Here is a 12,666-nt window from a genome sequence, read left to right as displayed (position 1 = left end):
CTGTGGCAGTTACTCAGCCATATATATGGCCCACTGTAGGGAAATTTTTTCACCCTGTTTGTTTGAATTCTTAGGGTAGGGATTATATCCTTGCCGGAAGCTGTTATGTTTTTGGGCTAGTTTTTGAGGCTGGGAATGGGTGGGATGAGCGATGGATTGGGTTCCGGAACCTTCTGTGGTATGAAATGAGTATGGAGGTAAAATGCATGATGAGAGCGGTGTGCTTGGCTATTAACTGTACTGTGAGTCCTGATGGCGAATAGTCTTAAGATAATAGGCTGGAATGTTAGGGGACTAGGAGAATCGACTAAACAAAATGCGGTATTTGTGGCGCTGCAACACCTTCACCCTGCTATAATCTGTCTGTCAGAGACTCATTTATCTCCTAACACTACCTCGGTCATACACAGGCCGTGGATTGGTCATGCATATCATTCCATGTTTTCTTCACACTCCAGGGGTGTTAGTGTTTTGGTACAAAAATCACTGCCATTTGTGTGTCATTCGTTCGATCTAGACGATAGTGGACGATATGTATGTCTGTACTTGTTATCATTGGTCCTTCATATTGGTAGCAGTGTACATTCCCCCTCCCTATAATAGTGAGGTGATAACAGAAATTATGAGATATGTTGAGGAACTACCTCACTGTCCTATACTGATAGTAGGAGACTTTAATACTTGTCCCTCGGCAACGTTAGATAGGGGTGGGATGTCGGGAGCGAGCAGAGACTCCAATTTCGCCAGTGTGCTTCGGAAACTGGACCTGCATGACATTTGGCGGGTGAGGAATCTGACTTTGCGTCAGTTCTCATGTTTTTCTAGCTCTCACCATTCGTTGTCTCGGATTGATTTAACTATAGGATCGCCTGAGGTGTTGTCGCTAGTGGCTGAGATCAAATATTTACCTAGAAGTCTATCCGACCATTGCCCGATTTATGTAGAACTGCAATTGGGCACCAGGCGTCCCCCCGGGGTTGGTGGATGGAAACTTAATCCATTCTGGTTACAGCTGGTAGATGGGGAGAATGGTATGGTGGAGAAGCTGAGGGAATTCTTTACGCAGAATGTGGGGTTGGCGTCTATGGGGGTGGTGTGGGATACTTGCAAAGCATACGCTAGAGGTCTGTACATACAGAAGATTACTCGACATAAAACAAAAACACGGGACGCCCAGAAAAAGCTGCAGGCCTTAGTAGCGGAAGCGGAGGAAAGGTTTGTAAATTCACCTGACAGCCTGCAGGGCCGTCTTTAATATTGATTGGACCCTGGGCAAAAATTTACTTGGGCCCCCTGGATCCCGCCTTCCCACACCTTAGCAGGCATTCACGGCCTCCACCACAAGACACACAAAAAATCCACACACCTGGTAGAGTACAGTGAATGACTATAAATACTTCCAGTTCTGAAGACTCCAGCGGCTCAGGATCAGTTCTCTGGGCAGCTGGGCTCAGGCTGGAAGTGGGCACCACTCTGCAGGAAGGAGACAGGGGCTCGGCTCACCCTAGCGTTACAGTGCACCCCAGCACCCCACAGTATGCAGTATAGCACACCACACTATACAGTACCCCACAGTATATAGTAGAGCAGTATAGCAGCCCACAGTATACAGCACCCCACAGTATACAACACCCCAAACTATACACGATACAGCCCCCCCACACTATACAGTACAGCAGTATAGCACTCCACACTATACCGAACCCACAGTATACAGTATACAGACCCCCACAGTATACAGTACAGCAGTATAGCCCCCCACACTATACAGGCCCCCCCCACTATACAGGCCCCCCACACTATACAGGCCCCCCACACTATACAGCCCCCCCCACACTATACAGCCCCCCCATAGTATACAGGCCCCCACACAGTATACAGGCCCCCCACAGTATACAGGCCCCCACACAGTATACAGCCCACCACACAGTATACAGCCCCCCACAGTATACAGTCCCCCACACAGTATACAGGCCCCCACACAGTATACAGCACACCACACAGTATACAGTCCCACACAGTATACAGGCCCCCCACAGTATACAGGCCCCCACACAGTATACAGGCCCCCACACAGTATACATCCCCCCACAGTATACAGTCCCCCACACAGTATACAGACCCCCACAGTATACAGGCCCCCACACAGTATACAGCCCACCACACAGTATACAGCCCCCACAGTATACAGGCCCCCACACAGTATACAGCCCACCACACAGTATACAGCCCCCACACAGTATACAGCCCCCCCACAGTATACAGGCCCCCACACAGTATACAGCCCACCACTATACAGTAGTTTACAGTATATTAACATAACAGCCCCTGTCACCTTTTTCTGATGTAATCTTCACACAAAAAAGCTCCACAGTTAACTTCTGCAACACTCCTGATAGGACCTGTGATGACCTCATAGCCATGTGACCAGTAATTGCTAGGTTACTGGTCACATGGTGATGATGTCATTAAGGTCCTTGATCACAACTTTAACACAGTACGATCATGATGCCTGGACTCAGTGTCGGCTGGCATGGCAGCACCCCCTGTGTAGCTGACAGCCTGACACCCGGGGCAGTAGCTAGCAGGGCTCAAGAGGCAGCTGCCTTGGGCCCCCCAGGAGCAACTGGGCCCGGGGCAGCTGCCCCTTTTGCCCCTTGGTAAAGACGGCCTTGGACAAGGCAAGCAAGGAATCCCTTATAGCAACACAAGTGGGATTGAAGCAACATCTCTTGCATTCAGCGGATAAGCGCAGGTTCTTTTTAAAACAAAAGTATTTTGAGGCGAGGAAAAGTTCTGGGAAGCTACTGGCAAGGGTTATTAGAACCCAGGAGGGCCCATCCAAAATCTTGTCTATTCAGAGGACAGATGGTTCTCTTGCCACTACAGATGAGGATATTCTTGCAGTATTTCACGCCTATTATGAAACCCTATATAGGACTAAACTAGAAGTGGACTCTACTAATATAGCCACTTATCTTGCAGAGATTGGGATTCTGTGATTTTCGGCGGAAAGTGTGACAAGTCTAGATGGCCCTTTAACACTCACTGAGTTGGAAATGGCGCTACAATCATTTCCCAATGAGAAAGCCCCGGGGATAGATGGACTACCGACAGAGTTTTTTTTTAAAATATAGTGGTGTCCTGCTGCCCCATCTTATGTCGGTTTTTAATGATGCCCTTCAAGCAGGAAGTCTTCCCTCCTCTATGAAAGAGGCTATTGTAGTGGTCCTGCCCAAACCCGGTAAGGATCCCAAATCTCCTGACTTGTACAGACCAATCTCGCTGTTGACCTCTGATATTAAGATATTGGCGAAAGTTTTAGCGAACCGTCTACAGTCCGTCATCTCCACTATTATTCATAGCGATCAGGCGGGATTCATGCCTGACAAATCTACTTTGGTAAATCTTAGACAAATTTTTCTTAATATCCAGAGAAGGGTCGAATCAGTTGGAGGTTGAGCCATCCTTTCACTGGACGCTGCTAAGGCCTTTGATAGTGTTGAATGGAGCTATCTTTGGGAGGTGTTGCGAGTCATGAGATTTGGGAAGACTTTTATTTCTTGGGTCCAGTTGCTGTACAATGGCCCCTCGGCTAGGATACGGGCCAATGGGGGAACGTCGGAGTCATCTAGATTGGGCAGGGGAACCCGTCAGGGATGCCCGCTATCCCCCCTTCTGTTTACCATCGCAATTGAGCCGCTTGCATGTGTGTTGCGCTCATCTAATAGGATCATAGGATTTCCCTGTGGGACCTGGGAAGAGAGGGTATCCCTGTATGCATATGATATGCTAATTTATGTGGAAAATATGGAACGGTCCTTAGGTCCTATCATGTCACTAATACAGGAGTTTGGAGATAGGTCTGGTCTCCGTATTAACTGGGACAAGTCCACTCTCCTACCGCTAGATGACTCTGCTATGACTTTCCTTCCCCAGTCCAGCCATTACAGGTTGCGCAACAAGTTAAGTATTTGGGGATTTTGGTTATCGCAAACCCTAACAGTTACAGTCAGGTCCATAAATATTGGGACATCGGCACAATTCTAACATTTTTGGCTCTATACACCACCACAATGGATTTGAAATGAAACAAACAAAATGTGCTTTAACTGCAGACGGTCAGCTTTAGTTTGAGGGTATTTACATCCAAATCAGGTGAACGGTGTAGGAATTACAACAGTTTGCATATGTGCCACCCTCTTGTTAAGGGACCAAAAGTAATGGGACATAATAATAATCATGAATCAAACTTTGAACTTTTTAATACTTGGGTGTTGCTGAGCTCACTGGTGCGTTCCTTCTTTTTAAGAATGTTCCAAACAGTTGTTTTGGCCACACCTAATGTTTTTGCTATCTCTCTGATGGGTTTGTTTTGTTTTTTCAGCCTAATGGTGGCTTGCTTCACTGATAGTGATAGCTCTTTGGATCTCATCTTGAGAGTTGACAGCAACAGATTCCAAATGCAAATAGCACACTTGAAATGAACTCTGGACCTTTTATCTGTTCGTTGTAATTGGGATGTTGAGGGAATAACACACACCTGTCCATGGAACAGCTGAGAAGCCAATTGTCCCATTACTTTTGGTCCCTTAACAAGTGGGAGGCACATATGCAAACTGTTGTAATTCCTACACCGCTCGCCTGATTTGGATGTAAATACCCTCAAATTAAAGCTGACAGTCTGCAGTTAAAGCACATCTTGTTTGTTTCATTTCAAATCCATTGTAGTGGTGTATAGAGCCAAAAATGTTAGAATTGTGTCGATGTCCCAATATTTATGGACCTGACTGTATATTAAACTTAATATAGAACCGCTCTTAACTACAATGTCTGTTAAGGTTATGGCTTGGTGCAAATTGCCGATGTCTGAAATTGGGAGGAGTAACCTTCTTAAAATGATTCTCATGCCCAAACTCATGTACGTCCTACATAATTCCCCGATATGGATACCTCGAAGAATATTTATCAAAATTGATAGACTATTTAGGGACCTGATATGGCGCCATAAAAAAGCTCGGATTAGACTAGACACTCTGCAGAGGGGGAAAGAAGCGGGAGGACTTTCAGTTCCGAACGAATGGCTCTACTACTTCTCGTCCCAATTACAGCAGCTGAAGGGTTCGGGGAGGACTCCTGGAGATACTGCTTCCGCCAGATTGGTGGCACACATTATAGGTCATGACTCCCCGGTTACTTTACTGGAAAATAGTGGACTTGCTGGCAAGATGACAGGTCATCCCACACTTATCATGATACACAAGGTCTGGCAGAAATGTCGGGCAATGCTGTCAATACAAGGGTTTACGCAATTCTCCCCTATATGGAAAAATCCGCACCTGCATGAATTATTTCATTTAGATGGCTTCTCGCCTTGGGAGCGTAGAGTGAGATATTTATGTCAGCTACAGAGTGCTGGCGTCTTCAAGTCTTTTGAACAGTTAAGAAGTGAATTCGGTCTCCCACATACAGCCTTTTATCAATTTCTGCAATTACGTCATGCTTGTCAGAAACAAGCAAAATCATTATCGCTAAAATGTAATACGATCCCATTGTTTCAAAAGATTCTCACAAACAATTCTTCGAGTGGTCTGATATCATCCATCTACAGGAATTTGTATGTGAAATCACTGAAACAAGATGTCTTAGGAGTTAAATATAAATGGGAAAATGAGGTCAGGCCGATTTCAGAGGAGCAATGGAAATCGCTCCTGCACTTACTTACGCAATTGTCGGTGTGTGAGGGACAACGTATGTCCCAGCTGTTTTTATTACACCGGGTGTATAGGACTCCAGAATTTTTATGCCGGATAGGTGTTTAGGCAGATGCGGATTGTCCTAGATGTGGTATAAGTCCTGCATCCTTGTTGCACATGTTTTGGGAATGTGCGGAGCTCCGGAGCTTCTGGGCCGCGGTTCTGGCCTCTATAAAAGATGCTTACAATATTACGGTTCCACCTGGGCCGAGAACATGTGTGGTCGGGATATTGGACATCAAAAATCGCCATCACCGCTTGGGAGTACAGCGCCTGCTATTTCAATCTAAGAAACTGATAGCCAGATACTGGCTTAGACCCCAGTCTCCGCCCAGGGGAGAATTTCTAAATAGGATGTCAGACATACTGCGCCTAGAAAAAGGTGTATATACCAAGAGAAAGTGTGTGACGAAGTTTAATAAGAACTACAGGATACAGTGTCCGGATTAGCCTCCCTTCCTAAATATACTGTGTTGAGGGAAATAGCGAGGACCCTGTTTCTCTTAGATTTTTTTTTCTCCTTTATTTCGGTTAGCTTTTGATTTTTGTTGACTTAAAATGAACAGAATGACACAAGATGGGTGCATGGCGGCCTGTTAAACAGGTGTGAGAAGTACACCATATGCTGTTCTCTTGAAGTATAGATAATGTAACCGGATGTGGGTGCCAGGCCCGTTCTATCGCTCGGGTGGGGGGAGGGGGGGATGGGGTTTAGTTGGGCTGGGTGGGATGGTCCTTTATTTATAAATCAAAAAAGGTGGGAAATTTGGTTTGTACAATTGGCAATGTGTTACAGTAATGCTTAATTTCATTTACGTCTAATACTATGATGGTTGCTATATATTATACTCATGTAATTAATAATGTGACTGAACATGTGATGCTTTGGTTATACCTTTATTGGCTGTTACATGTATATTGTACAAACAATTTTTTTATTTTTGCAATTTACAGAAAATTAATAGAAAATTAATAAAAATTATCTGATTCAAAAAAAAAAAAAGTTCAGCTGCTCTAGTTGGTCTTTCCTGAAATTTTCCTTGTCGCATCCCACAGCAAAAGCCATGGTCCACAGAGAGCTTCCAAAGCATCCGAGGGATCTCATTGTTAAAAGGTATCAGTCAGCAGAAGGGTGCAAAAGAATTTCCAAGGCATTAGATATACCATGGAACACAGTGAAGACAGTCATCATCAAGTGGAGAAAATATGGCAAAACAGTGACATTACCAAGAACTGGACGTCCCTCCAAAATTTATGAAAAGACGAGAAGAAAACTGATCTGAGAGGCTACCAAGAGGCCTACAGCAACAATAAAGGAGCTGCAAGAATATCTGGCAAGTACTGGCAACAATGTGACAACAATCTCCCGTATTCTTCATATGCCTGGGCTATGGGGTAGAGTGGCAAGATGAAAGCCTTTTCTTACGAAGAAAAACATCCAAGCCAGGCTACATTTTGCAAAAACACATCTGAAGTCTCCCAAAAGCATGTGGGAAAAGGTGTTATGGTCTGATGAAACCAAGGTTGAACTTTTTTGGCCATAATTCCAAAATATATGTTTGGCGCAAAAACAACACTGCAACAACACTGCACATCACCAAAAGAACACCATACTGACAGTGAAGCATGGTGGTGGCAGCATCATGCTTTGGGGCTGTTTTTCTTCAGCTGGAACTGGGGCCTTAGTTAAGCTAGAGGGAATTATGAACAGTTCCAAATACCAGTCAATATTGGCACAAAACCTTCAGGCTTCTGCTAGAAAGCTGAACATGAAGAGGAACTTCATCTTTCAGCATGACAACGACCCAAAGCATACATCCAAATCAACAAAGAAATGGCTTCACCAGAAGAAGATTAAAGTTTTGGAATGGCCCAGCCAGAGCCCAGACCTCAATCCGATTGAAAATTTGTGGGGTGATCTGAAGAGGGCTGTGCACAGGAGATGCCCTCGCAATCTGACAGATTTGGAGTGTTTTTGCAAAGAAGAGTTGGCAAATCTTGCCAAGTCAAAATGTGCCATGCTGATAGACTCATACCCAAAAAGACTGAGTGCTGTAATAAAATCAAAAGGTGCTTCAACAAAGTAATAGTTTAAGGGTGTGCACACTTATGCAACCATATTATTTTATGTTTATATTTTTTCTTCCCTCTACCTAAAAGATTTCAGTTTGTTTTTCAATCTAAACCTCAACAATATGAATCTAAATTTTGTGCCCAAGGTGGGGCAGGAACATACGGAATTCGTGGATATAAAGATCTCACGACGGGACAATAAATACATCTGTAACACCTACAATAAACCAACTGCGAAAAACTGTTTTATACCCTTGACAAGTTGCCACTTACCACAGTGGCTCCTGAATATTCCCTCGGGACAGTTCAAGCGGATTAAGCGGAACTGCACCGAGGTGACGAGTTTTGAGGCGGAAGCCTCGAAAATGAAGGAACAATTGAGATGTAAAGACTACCCTGAAAAAGTTGTAGAGGGGGCCTTAGAAAAAATAAGGAAAACTGATAGGAAGGGTACTTCCAACCACAGATACAAAAGGGAGAGACAAAAGAAGGAGCGCTCAGAGTGATTCTACCATATAGTACACAAGCCAAACGAGTACGCCATATCATCAACCAACATTGGCATTTCTTATTGAGGGATAAGACTATCGGCCCTATGCTCCATACCTCACCCCTTATTACATTTACCAAGGTACCCAACTTAGGGTTAAAGATCGCACCCTCCATTAGAAACCACACAAAGAAGGACGGTACCACACTCCAGAAATGGTTAAACATGAACGTTTTTTATAGGTGTGGGAAATGTTTGGGATGTAGGAATACAACATTCCCAAAAAAAAAAACACTAGGGTCCAATCCACTCAGAATGACTTTGCTTTAGACATTAAGGGTTGTCTTACATGTGATTCCTCCAGTGTCGTCTACCTTGTCCAGTGCCCCTGCCAGAAACAGTATATTGGCAGAACTAAGAGACCCCTGAAAGTAAGGATCTCAGAACATCTGAATAATATAAAGAAGGGCTTCGAAAACCATGCTTTGTCGAAGCACTTCAAGATTGCGCACAATAGTGACTTCAGGGGTATCTCCTATGTGGCCCTGGAGAAGGTGGACGCACACTGGAGAGGAGGAAACCATATTATGAAAATGTCACAAGCCGAGTCTAGGAGAATCTATGACTTTAGTAGCCTTCTCCCAGCTGGTCTGAATTCAGACTTAGAGATCTTTGGGTTCAATTGAATTTTTGGCTCATCACTGCAGATAGGGTATAATTCATCTTTACACGATTATTGATAGCAACCCACTTAGGGTTCAAAAATATCACCTTATGAGTGACACTGTCTTGTATAAACATTTAATGTAGTGTTAAACATACTTTAGAATACAAAGAGAGCACTCTTTGACACACATATATATATTTTTTTATATATATATTTTTTCATATATTTTATGTCACTTGTTCACATACAGAACACGAAACAATAATTCCTGCACATATATTATAAAAAACGCAGATACACTGAAAAAATGCAGTCAAAACGCACTACTACAAAGCACATCTCGTATCTTCACAGCATAGACGATTGCCTTCAGATGATACGAGATGTGCAGCACCTGAAACTACGGATACTGGAAGCCTGTGCTAGCATTTCTCCTGCAGTGTTGCTACCAGTGTGTGAAGAGTGGGAGAAGAGGGTTGCATTGACAATCCAACACAATGGTCAGCACATTGAACACATTTTATAAGTGGTCAGAAACTTGTAAATAACTCATGAAAGAATAAAGTTACGTTAAAACCAAGCAGACCATTGTTTTTCTTGTGAAATTCCCAATAAGTTTGATGTGTCACATGACCCTCTTGTTTTTTCAATAGGAAAAGTTGGATTCAAAATGGCCAACTTCAAAATGGCCGCCATGGTCACCACCCATCTTGAAAAGTTTCCCCCCTCACATATACTAATGTGCCACAAACAGGAAGTTAATATCACCAACCATTCCCATTTTATTAAGGTGTATCCATATAAATGGCCCACCCTGTATATCCTTTGATATATTTCATATCACTTATTCACCCCAAATGAAAATGGGATTAAATAGATTCACTTCATGTTTTTTGAAAAACCTCACATATAGAACACTAAGTAATAATCTCTACACATATAGTACAAAAAACGCAGATACATTGAAAAAAACGCAGTAAAAACGCACCATTATAAAGAGAGGAGCCGAAAAATCGAAAAACATGTTATGTGGTCGACTAACTGCAAAAAAATCGGCCTAGAAATGATCTATCGAGAAGCGTGTATAACGCAAGAATAACATACTATTTGAATGTAGAACTGTATACTGTGGAAATTATCCAAAACAATCACTCACTGTAGATATGATATATTCTTTTTCCTTTTGTACCCGAGAAGTTTGGTATAAGACCAGTAACTATTGTTGTGGAAATTTTATTATGCGGACATTTTACTTTAGGATGTGTGTGTGTTTTTATAAATTGTCATCTGTCTCCCTGTGTCTGATTTAGCCAAGGAGCACTCTAGCAGAGGGTACTTTGGCTGAATCGGGACCAGTGGCAAAACCGTCAGTATGAAAACCTTCCCGTGGGCTTGGAGACATATCTGCCTTTAAGACATGCATATCTGCCTTGTCGGTATACTAGTACCGTATACTGACAATAGCCGTAGCAATGCCTCGCAGATAATTTCAAACCTATGGGAACCAGTAGAATGATCTTTATTAGATACTGATCACCTTTGAGCAGTATTGAATGAGGTCCATGCTGACAGTGATGGGGGGTGGGCGGCCATCTGGCTGATCAGACAATGGACATGACTCATCCTTCCTTACAGGGATGGGGCGTGTGCATTATCTTCCCAGCCACATTGTTTGCCCCGCCCTGTCCTTTGACATCACTTCCTGTATCCTTGTCTTGGGCCAGCCCCTTTTACACCTTTTGTTAGTAAATAAAGGTGAGCAGACTGAGAAGGGCGGAGGGAGTTTGCTCAGAATTTTCTATCAAGATGGTAACATTGGTGTCTCTCTCTGACTGGGGCTGAGAGAAGGGATTCACCTTTTTCCTTACACAAACTTTGATGCGAGTGGATTACAACTATTAATATTTTTACTACAACAGATGGCGAGCTAGGAAGGATTCAACTTATTTTTTTCTCTGCACAACAGGTAAAAGGGAGGTAATAGTAAACTGTAGTTTTGTCTGCTGTGTCAGAGAAAATTTCTGCTTGTTTAAAATAACATTTTGCGCTCTATTTGTGTAAGGATAAGGTGGGAATCTTTTCCCTTGTGTAATTTTTGATGGATCTGAGTTGATTGTATAGAGGTTGTATGATGAGTAGTACAGGGTATTGTGTTTTTTGTAACTTCTTAACTTTTATGTTACTTTGGTTTTGTAAGAGGCAATTTTATAGAGGTTTATAGAGGCAGCAATTGGTTTTAGTGTTTGTACATTAGAGATTTATTGCTGGATTTTGTACACACTATCTTGATTTCCTCTGTGTGATGACCATGTGCTTGTCGGCCATTTTTACCATGTGCTTGTCGGCCATCTTAGTCAAGTTTACTATGGAAAGCGAGCTGAAATGTTAGTTTTGTTGAATAGTTATCTCGTCTTTTTGTAACCTTTCTATGTACAGTTTGATTTTGTTTTGATAAGTTTTGTGCTGGATATCAGTGGAGTGTTCGGTTATGTTATAGCTCAGTGACCAGTCTGATACAGGAATCATTGTGTGAGCATTAGTGGCAGTTTAGTGGTGAAATCGTCCTATAGTTGATGATTCTGCTTAATGTTTGTATATCTGTGGCTGTCACACTGAATTGTAGACTTGTTTGGCATAATTAATACAGGTACTACAGTGTAGAAAGGTTCTGTGCCAAAAGTATTGGGACAACTCCTAGAAATTGGTACTAGTGTTTTGTTTTTTGTAGCAACCATTGTGGTGTTTGTTTTTGTGCAATGGAAAGTATTTTTAAAGAAGTAGCAAAATTGAAGGACACGGCGGCCATTCTTCAGGCTGTGCAGGGATCTACTGATCCATGGCTGCAGGCCCAGAATTGTGTAGCAAACCTGATCGGTACCAAAAAATGGCGCAAAAGGAAAGGCAAGTATGCTCTGATTTTTGCTGCTGGGTGGATAGCGGATGAATATCAGGAGTCTTGTAGGCTGAAGCTGAGTTTGGAAGGAGAAGTGGAAGATTTAAAAGTGGAAATTGTTAAATTGAGAACTCTTGTCCAGCAGGCAGCTGAAGCTAGCGCTAATTATGAATGTACTGTGAGGTGTAATACTGAGCTGCTCAAGGAAAATGAATGTTTATCTGAAAGCCTGATGCATGCACAGGGCGCTGTAAGGGAATTGCCAGAGTTATTGAAACAACCGTTGGAGAGTAATGTGTCTGGGGTTAGAGGCAATGTATGCACTGTAAGCATGGAGAAGTCTGAGGATTGTGGTTCAGATAGTGGAACCGACTCAGGGATGGAGATGGACAATGTGTCTGACCCTGGAGTTGGAAGTATCAACACAAGGCCAGAAGATTCCTCAGATGAGTCTGTGGTAAGTGGACTCAATACAGATTGTAGTGTGGGGTCTAGTCATGCTAGGATGGTTAATGTGCGCCAAATCAAATCCCCATGTGCCCAGACAAGGCATTATGCAGGGAGGCGAGCTATCCTTTGTTTTGCATGCAGGGAATACGGGCACATTGCACAATATTGTAACGTTGCTAATGGCAACAGACACAGGTTTGTTAAGTACCCCAGAACCACACCTAGAAGTGAAGTGGTTTATTCAGCAAGGTGGTAAGGGGTAATGGTCCCAGACATGCTTCTTTGCAAAGGCAGAGAACCCAGGAACAGCCAAGGTCTTTGAAAAAACGGTTTTGGG

Source organism: Bufo bufo, chromosome 1 (assembly GCF_905171765.1).
Source record: "Bufo bufo chromosome 1, aBufBuf1.1, whole genome shotgun sequence".
In the NCBI taxonomy this organism is placed as follows: Eukaryota; Metazoa; Chordata; class Amphibia; order Anura; family Bufonidae; genus Bufo; species Bufo bufo.
Note: the sequence above shows the minus strand (reverse complement) of the source record.